General features: G+C 36.4%; 1 pseudogene; it reads right to left on the reverse strand.

Moving 5' to 3' along the window:
- Positions 1–1,444: 1,444 nt before the first annotated feature.
- LOC125423106 (amino-acid permease BAT1 homolog) lies at positions 1,445–9,169 on the reverse strand (annotated as a pseudogene).
- Between the last annotated feature and the right edge of the window lie 507 nt (positions 9,170–9,676).

Raw genomic sequence — 9,676 nt, forward strand, 5'->3', positions numbered from 1 at the left:
TTTATGGCCTAAAGCTCTTGTAAACTATTAATTGTCCATACAACTTTATAAGCTGCTTCGAAATCCAGAAATAGGATTTTTGAAACCATACCAATGCGGGTATTAAAATAACATGCATTAATCTAGTAAACTAAAAGATTATAATTAGAAATGTCTTTATCTATTTGGTTAATTTGAAATATTACTGAACAGTTTTTTTTAGAACAGCCAAGTTGACAATAATCGTTATTGATAATTTCTCAAGTTTTAAGTTCAGGACCTGGTGCTAAAATCTCTCCTTACTAATTTATCAAAAAACAAAAAACCATCAACTAAAAGATTACGTCTAAAAGATCACTGATTTTCTCTTGCTTAATAATCCAAGCATTATGCAGTCAAAAATTTGAATTTTAAGTGAAATTAAAGTTTCCTCAAGTTTGAATATTCCATGCATACATTGTTAGAAACTTGCTTCATTAGAACAGAGAAAGATCGGAACCTCTTTCTATAGCTTTCATCTTTATAAATTAAAAGTGAATTGTTAAGCTATATAAATTTTCTTCAGGTCGTTATAAAAAATTACTTAACTTTTCCAAACAAAAAAAAAAAAAAAAAAAAGGGTAAAATCCCAAAAGGGACCAGGGATTTGACATGATTTTATAACTTTCCGTGTTTAAGTCTTGCTGGTCTACAAATAAGAAACTCAAAATTTTGTTAAAGATAATTAGGACAGTTCATGTGTTTGCGTATCCAAAATAAAATAAAAATAAAAGTCATATATTGTTAGCGAAAATTTCATTTATACATTTTCAATTTTGTAGTTATTTTATTTATATCTTATAACTTTTAAAAAGCATTATTAATCTTCTTTAGTTATCTAAAATTATCAAGAAAGACTAATTTGTTAGTTTTTATCACTTTTACATATTAATTTTAACATTTAAAAACAAAAATTATATTTTTACAATATTATTCAATTATAAAATACAGATTTTTTTAACTTTTTTTTTAATTATTAAAATAAAATTCAGATTCTTTTATTTTTTTAACTATTAAAATTAATTAGTAAAAACTGGAAAATAAATTTAAAAATAATAAACTAGTAAAAATTAATTGGAATAAACTGACATAATATATAATAAATGTTAAAATTGTGTAATTGGAATAAATACGAGGTTTCTTGTAGTTTCAGAAATGATGTTAAAGGACAGCATAGTTGAAGGGTGTAAAATATAGCTATCCCTAAGAAGTAAGAATAATAATTTGAGCAAAACAAATTAAGAATAACACTAATAATAGTATAGTACTGAAGTTTAAAATTTTGTAATAAATAATTAAAAATATTTATATATTTTTTTTTCTTCAACCTTTTTACTTCAATATGTTTTTCCTCTTTTTTTTTTTTTTTTTCTTGTTCCTTTTTTTTTTTTTAAATAAAAAATTAAATAAACGAAGGACCAAAACTACAAATTAATCTTTTACATTTTAGTGCGATAGGTTCCCATCACTCGGTATGTCAATGTTCCTTACTGGTCCTTTGAACCATTTTCTGGCATCCAAAAACCACCAAAGAATTATCAATGTCAAACACACACCCAAAGCAATTGGTGCATAATTGAAAGTTTTCAAACGGAGAGGATATACAGTAGGTAAGAAGAACACTGAACAAGTATAGCATACCCACAAAAATGCCACCAAACATATTGGCCTTCTTGCTTTCCCCAAATAGAAAGGTCCTGGTTTGAATTTCTCTTCCTTCATAATAAACCTTGCTAAAATTGGTACAGCATACCCACCAAACCATCCAACTGTGCTTATGGAAATGATGGCTGTGAAAACCACATCCAGTTTCAACATTGGTAGTCCTAGAAACATGCAAATGGTTGCACAGAACCACACTGCATTTTTTGGAACTTTGTTCTGTGGGTCTACTTTTCTCCAAACTGGTGAAAATGGAATGCCCTTGTCCCTTGATAGTGCATAAACCTAAAAGCAGTATAGAATGAGATTTTGTCATAAACATTTGACATCCAAAATTTGATAAAGATGTTTAAGTTACTGTTGATGCAGAAATTTAAGTAGATTCCAACTAAAATCTAATCTAACTCTTACCAAAACTTTAATACCATGTTAAGTTATTTATCATTTAAAAAAGTTTCAATTGATAACCAGTGGGTCTAGTTGTGTATATTAAGCATATTTTCGAGCTCTAATACTATATTAAATCATCATCAATTTCAAAAGTTTATAGGAATTAAGCCTAATTATGCATATGGAGTATATTTTCAATAAAAGAAAAGTAATAGATTGATTATTGATAGAGAATATATATGAGAGAGAGAGAGAGAGAGAGAGAGAGAGGGACAGGGTGATTATAATTTTTTTCTTACAACTCTGGCAGCTGCTGTGGTGACTGATAACCCACAAAAGAGGAAGGATACCCAGATGATAGAAAGGAAAATTATAGCTCCACAGGAATTATTAAACCTCCCTTGAAATGCATCATAAATTATCTGTGCAGGTACAAGTGCACCTGCTGTCTCATTGTTTGGGTTATAAAGATAGTCTAGATCCTGCATTCAAAATCACAGCCTTTATTTCCTGGATTCAGCTCTAAAACGTTTCCCAGAACGAAAGATCAAAATTCTTTTGAAATTAAAGCATACCCGGATGCTGAAAGTAAGAGCCAGATTATAAGCCCAGCCAAAAACTGTTATAATCCCAATATTAGAAAGAATTGCTATAGGACCAGCTCTATCAGCACCTTTGGTCTCTTCAGTAAGATGAGCTGCAGCATCATAACCATATAGAGAGTAATGGCTGAGTAGAAGTGACAAAATTGCTGCATAAGGTATGCTGGATATTCCTGTTGATTCAGGGGATGTTTCGAAGTGAGTGAAAACATAAGAAGCTGATTTTGTTTGTTGCGCTATCAGTGGAAGCATTATTATCACAATTAGACCACCAATAACCTGCATATGTTTGATTTCTTATCAGAATTGTACTTTTCTCCCCCTTTTTTGTTTTTTTTCATTCTCATTTATAAATTTGTTGGTAAGAATAAAGTAGGAGAATTTAATAATAAACAGTTGGAAACAAATGATCCAAACCTGCCACCAAATGGAAATTACGTTGAGAAATGCTATTACTTGTGTTAGAGTTAATGACCCGAATTCTTGTTGACCCGACCCGAAAAGCTCGCGGTGCGACCCATTTGGTGAAACTAATTTTGGAGAAAAAAATTTGGGGCTCTGTTCAATTTTAGGGTTTCTTCCATACAATATATATTGTTATGTTTTTGGGGTTTTTCAGCCGTCATTGGGGGTTTTAGGGTATCACGAAATTTAGCTCACATTTGTACCAATCTTTTCGATATTGGATTTGCTTCTCCCTGCCCGTGGTTTTTCCCGTCAAGGGTTTCCACGTAAATTGTGTGTTTGTTCTTCGCTTTCTTTGTTTCCGTTACTATTTATTTTTCTCCCAATTCCGTAACAAGTGGTATCAGAGCCGCGTCGATCTATTTGGAAATTTTTTTTTTCTTTTTCGATCATGGCAACAAAGTTCGACATTGAGAAATTTGAGCGCAACATGAGTTTCTCCATGTGGCAAGTCAAGATGAAGGCGATTTTGACACAGAACGGTTTACACAAGGCGTTGGTTGGCAAGGAGCAGATGCCGTCTTCGTGGGATGCCGAAAAGAAAGCCGAGGTTGATGAGCGTGCCCTATCCACCATTCAGCTATGCTTGTCCAATGAAGTTTTGAGGGAGGTCCTTGATCAGAAGACAACAAAGGACTTATGGGACAAGTTGGAATCTTTGTACATCACAAAGAATCTCACAACGAAACTGATTGCGAAGCACCGTCTATACACCCTTTTCTATGGTTGAAGGTACGTCTATTAAAACACACATAGATGACTTTTCTACTATTTTGTTGGATCTGGCGAACATGGACATTAAATATGATGATGAAGATCAGGCCCTAATGCTACTGCGTTCCTTACCTCCATCGTATAAAAAATTTAGGGAGACTTTGATTTACAGTAATAAAACCCTAAAATTGGAGGACGTGAAAGCTTCTTTATATTCTAAGGAGTTGTTTGATAAGGAGTTGACCAGCAGTTCGGATAACAATAATTTTGGGAGTTCCGGAGGAGAGGGTTTGATTGTTAGAGGTAGAACATCATCTAGAGATCAAAATAACAATGGTGGTAGTCGGCCAAGATCGAAGTCAAGGTTCAGAAAAAAGGGCACATCAAAACTGAATGTCATAAGCTTCAGAATAAAAATAATGAAAAGAGTAAGGAACATGCCGAAGCCAGTGTCGCACATGAGGAAATTGAAGATGGAGATGTTTATTCAGTGACTGAGGATAGTTCGGGCAAGCAGGGATGGATTTTGGATTCAGCCTGTTCGTTTCACATCTGTCTCCATAGGGATTGGTTCTCTTCTTATGTTCCGGTGGATAAAGGTGTTGTGCTGATGGGAGATGATCATCCTTGCTGTGTCATCGGCATTGGAACTGTAAGGGTGAAGATGCATGATGGAATTATCAGAACACTATCTGAGGTACGTCACGTTTCAGATATGTCTAAAAATTTAATTTCTTTATCTGCTTTGGACAAGTCTGGTTGTTCTTTTGCTGGTGGAGGTGGAGTTTTGAGGGTTCTGAAGGGTGCTTTGGTGGTGATGAAAGCTAGCCTGGTTGGTACATTATACAGGCTACAGGGTTCTGTGGTAATGGGGTCGGCTGCTGTTTCAGTATCCATGTCAGATTCGGATGTTACTCGTTTGTGGCATATGAGATTGGGCCATATTAGTGAGAAAGGTTTGGCGATGTTGAGCAAACGGAGTTTGCTTGGTGATCGGAGTATCTTGAAGTTGGAGTTTTGTGAACATTGTGTGTTTAGGAAGCAGAAGAGAGTTAGCTTCAGTACTAGAATTCACAAAACCAAAGGTACTCTAGACTACATTCATTTAGATCTTTGGGGACCTGCACGTACTGCTTCTAAGGGTGGTGGCAGATATATGTTGACCTTCATTGATGATTTCTCCAGGAAGGTCTGGGTATATTTCTTGAAGCACAAGAATGATGTATTTGCTATCTTCAAGCAATGGAAAGCTTTGGTAGAGAAGCAGACGGAAAGAAGGGTGAAGCGCCTTCGTACAGATAATGGATTGGAGTTCTGTGATGGTGTTTTCAATGAGTTTTGTAGAAACGAAGGGATTGTTAGACATCTCACAGTTAGAGGAACTCCGCAGCAAAATGGTGTGGCTGAGCGGATGAACAGAACTCTTATGGAGAAAGTGCGATGCATGTTGTCGAATTCTGGGTTAGCACAGGAATTTTGGGCAGAAGCAGCTGCTACAGCTTGCTACTTGGTGAATCGTTCTCCATCGACAGCAATCGATTGCAAGACTCCTGAAGAGGTATGGTCTGAAAAACCTGCTAATTATTTAGATTTGAAGGTGTTTGGATGCCCTGCCTATGTTCATGTTAATGATGGTAAGCTTGAGCCTAGATCGAAGAAGGGCATATTTCTTGGTTACCCGCAGGGTGTAAAAGGATACAGAGTTTGGCTTCCTGATCCAAAGTCATCTAAGGTTGTGATTAGCAGGGATGTTGTGTTTGATGAGATGGCAATGCTGCATCCGAAAAAGGAGCTCGTTGTTTCAGACAGTATGCCAAAGCAGGTGGAGTTTAGGGTGGAGGAAGTAAGTACTTCACAGAATGGTTCAGTTTCAGGCCCATTTGAGACACCCACTCATGTGGAAGAAGAGAGAATTGAGGAGGTGCAGGAGCATTCGATTGCCAAGGATAGACCTCGCAGGGAGATCAAGAAGCCCTCTAGTTTAGCAGACTATGTCACTTTTGCTTGTGTTGCAGCACAGGAGATCGAGAGTCCCAGTGATCCTTGCAACTATTATGAAGCCATCTCATGTTAGGATTCTGCAAAGTGGTTAATTGCTATGCAGGAAGAGGTGGAGTCGCTTCATAAGAACCACACTTGGGAGTTAGCATTACCTCCAGAGGGTAAGAAGATTGTGGGATGCAAGTGGGTCTACAAAAAGAAAGAAGGCATTCCTGGTGTTGAAGATGCGAGGTACAAAGCACGTTTAGTAGCGAAGGGGTATTCACAGGTACAGGGAGTTGATTTTAATGATATATTTTCCCCTGTCGTTAAACATACTTCTATTCGTGCTTTGTTAGCGCTAGTTGCTATGCATGATTTAGAGTTGGAGCAACTAGATGTGAAGACTGCTTTCTTGCATGGTGAGCTTGAGGAGACAATTTATATGCAGCAACCCGAAGGTTTCGAGGTTGAAGGAAAAGAGGATCATGTGTGTTTGTTGAAAAGGTCCTTGTATGGTTTGAAGCAATCCCCTCGTCAGTGGTACAAGCGGTTTGATGGGTTTATGGTTAGCCATGGCTATTCTAGAAGCCAATATGATAGCTGTGTGTATTTTAGGAAGTTGGAAGATGGCTCATTTATCTATTTGTTGCTTTATGTTGATGATATGCTGATAGTGGCCAAGAAGAAATCCGATATCAACAGATTGAAAGCAGAATTGAGTGGTGAATTTGAGATGAAAGATTTGGGAGCGGCAAAGAAGATTCTTGGTATGGAGATTGAGAGAGATAGATCTGCAGGTAAACTTTTCTTGACTCAAAGATCTTTTGTTGAGAAAGTTCTGGAGCGTTTTGGAATGAAGAACGCTAAACCTGTAAGTACTCCATTAGCTACTCATTTTAGATTGTCTGCTGATATGTCACCATAGTCGGATAGAGATATTGAGTATATGTCACATGTTCCTTATTCTAGTGCTGTTGGTAGTTTGATGTATGCTATGGTGTGTACTCGTCCTGACATTGCACATGCTGTTAGTGTTGTGAGCCGGTATATGGCTAATCCTGGCAAACAACACTGGCAAGCTGTCAAGTGGATTCTAAGGTACTTGAGAGGCACTACTAACACTTGTTTAGAGTTTGGTGGAAGTAAGGAGGGTGTAAATGGATATGTTGATGCAGATTTTGCTGGGGACCTTGATAGAAGGAGGTCCACTACTGGTTATGTATTTACTCTTGGAGATACTTCTATTAGTTGGAAGTCTGTTTTGCAAGCAACAGTTGCACTATCAACTACAGAAGCTGAATATATGGCTATAGCTGAAGCGGTGAAAGAAGCTATTTGGTTAAGGGCGTTGATAGGTGAGTTGAGCTCTGAGCAGGAGAGCACGGTCATCAATTGTGATAGTCAGAGTGCTATCTATCTCACTAAGGATCAGATGTTTCACGAGAGGACAAAACATATAGATGTTCGGTATCATTTTGTACGTGATGTTATTGCTCGTGGAGATATTGCTGTCAGCAAGGTGAGTACTCATGATAATCCTGCTGACATGATGACCAAGGCACTTCCAGTAGCCAAGTTTGAGCATTGCTTGGACTTGGTTGGTGTTTGTTGTTAAGCTTTGCTTTTAGGGGTTTTTGTGGAAGAGGATGGCAATTTTTATTGAAGATTGGAGTTTTGTATGTTTTTTCATTCCTTATATGGAATTCGTGTCAAGGTGGAGATTGTTAGAGTTAGTGACCCGAATTCTTGTTGACCCGACCCGAAAAGCTCGCGGTGCGACCCATTTGGTGAAACTAATTTTGGAGAAAAAAATTTGGGGCTCTGTGGTGGAAGCGGAGGTCTCGGGCCGATAGGCCCGAGACCGTTTTTAGGGTTTTTCAGCCGTCATTGGGGGTTTTAGGGTATCACGAAATTTAGCTCACATTTGTACCAATCTTTTCAATATTGGATTTGCTTCTCCCTGCCCATGGTTTTTCCCGTCAAGGGTTTCCACGTAAATTGTGTGTTTGTTCTTCGCTTTCTTTGTTTCCGTTGCTATTTATTTTTCTCCCAGTTCCGTAACAACTTGTAATGCAAAGGTATTGAGTATTGCCCATATGATGGTTAGGCACATATATATGCACAAGAACACTTCTCTTGAAGCAAAGTAGCCTCCTCCTTTGTTTGTTCCAGTGGTTAACAGAATGACCATCTGCATTGTCTGTGATCCTGAATATGCCTAATAGGGATAACCACCAAATAATTAGCTAACTATTAATAACAATAAGAATTTCATACTTATTTGAATTGAATTAAAGAAAGAAAATTGCTTTGTATATAAATAGTTTTGTTATGATGGAAATTGCAAGCACAACCTATAACTTGTATTTAACATCTGATTACAAGTAATTTGGATAATATATCTATAAATTATATGCAATCATATGTTAGAAACTCAGAACTCACAACAATAGAACAATATTTATGTATCTATCTGTGTAAATATTTACCTAGGCACCAATTCCAGTTATGACACCAATAGTCTCAAGCCAAGCACAGCACCATGAAGCAAATGGACCCCACTTTGGTCCAGCCAAATGGGCAGCCCAAAAGTAAAGAGAACCAGTGGTCTGTTCAATGTTAAATTAATTTCCATGAATATATATATATATCCAAGGAATCAATATATTATATAGAAGGATGCGATAGTTTCTAGGGAATATTTACAGGAAAAGAGGAGCAAATCTCAGCTATGGCAATCCCCACAAACCATGTGAAAAAGGAAACGATTACCCAACCCCATACTAAGCATGCAGGACCTGCATATCTCAAGCTTTGGCCATACAGAGGTGTTCCTGAGAACACTGACATGCATGAAAATGTTATTGCCAGTGTTTTGAGCAGAGTCTGCAAAGGGGCAAAAAATAATAATAATAATTTGATCGAATATTGAAGTCAACTAGTAGCCAAAAAAATAAATAAATAAATAAAAAATAGTGATTATTAGCTGAAATCATGTAGATTATAATAAATTACCATCTCTCTTCTGAGTTCTTGCTTGTATCCGAGCTCATTGAGACGTTTCTCTCCTGAATCCATTTCAGAAACCTGCATACTAGTGACTAATCTAATATGTTCCTCTGACGAACCCATATAAATAGTATGATCATGATAGATATAGAAAAAAAAAAAGTTTTTGAAAAGTTTCTTTCCAAGTGTTTTTTTGGATTATTATGAGAATATATACACCCAGTTTTGTAGTTTTTATCAACAAGTCATTGAACACTATAATCAAGACAAGAAAAAAGAGAAAGGAAGTTGAAAATGGACTTAATCATTGAAAAGTGGAAGAAGAAGACTACTGTTACGGTATAAGATAAAAATCAAGAAATTAGTTATATTATATGTATGTGCATAATGCAAGTGGGGTCCACTTGACACAAACAAAAGTTTTTGTATGTATACATATAATATAGAAATAGGAATATAATGAACCCAGACACGGGGCACCATTTTCATAAAAACAGAAGCTTACCCAACAAAGTTTTATATAATTTAATAGTGCACATAATGCAAGCGGGGTACACTTGACACAAACAAAAGTTTTTATATGCATACATATAATGTAGAATAGGAATATAATGCACCAAAACACTAGGCACCATTTTCATAAAAACTGAAGCTTACTCAACAAAGTTTTACATAATTTAATAGTGGATACACAATCCTGCTTTTATACACTTGGATGCAGCTAAAAGCCAACCACAACGTAGGCATCATGCCCATTATAAAAAATCAAGTATACTCTTGATGGGCATGATATGACAGAAGTCGTTCAAAGTCAAGTTGCAGCAGGTTTATGT

Source organism: Ziziphus jujuba, chromosome 5 (assembly GCF_031755915.1).
Source record: "Ziziphus jujuba cultivar Dongzao chromosome 5, ASM3175591v1".
Classification (NCBI taxonomy): domain Eukaryota; kingdom Viridiplantae; phylum Streptophyta; class Magnoliopsida; order Rosales; family Rhamnaceae; genus Ziziphus; species Ziziphus jujuba.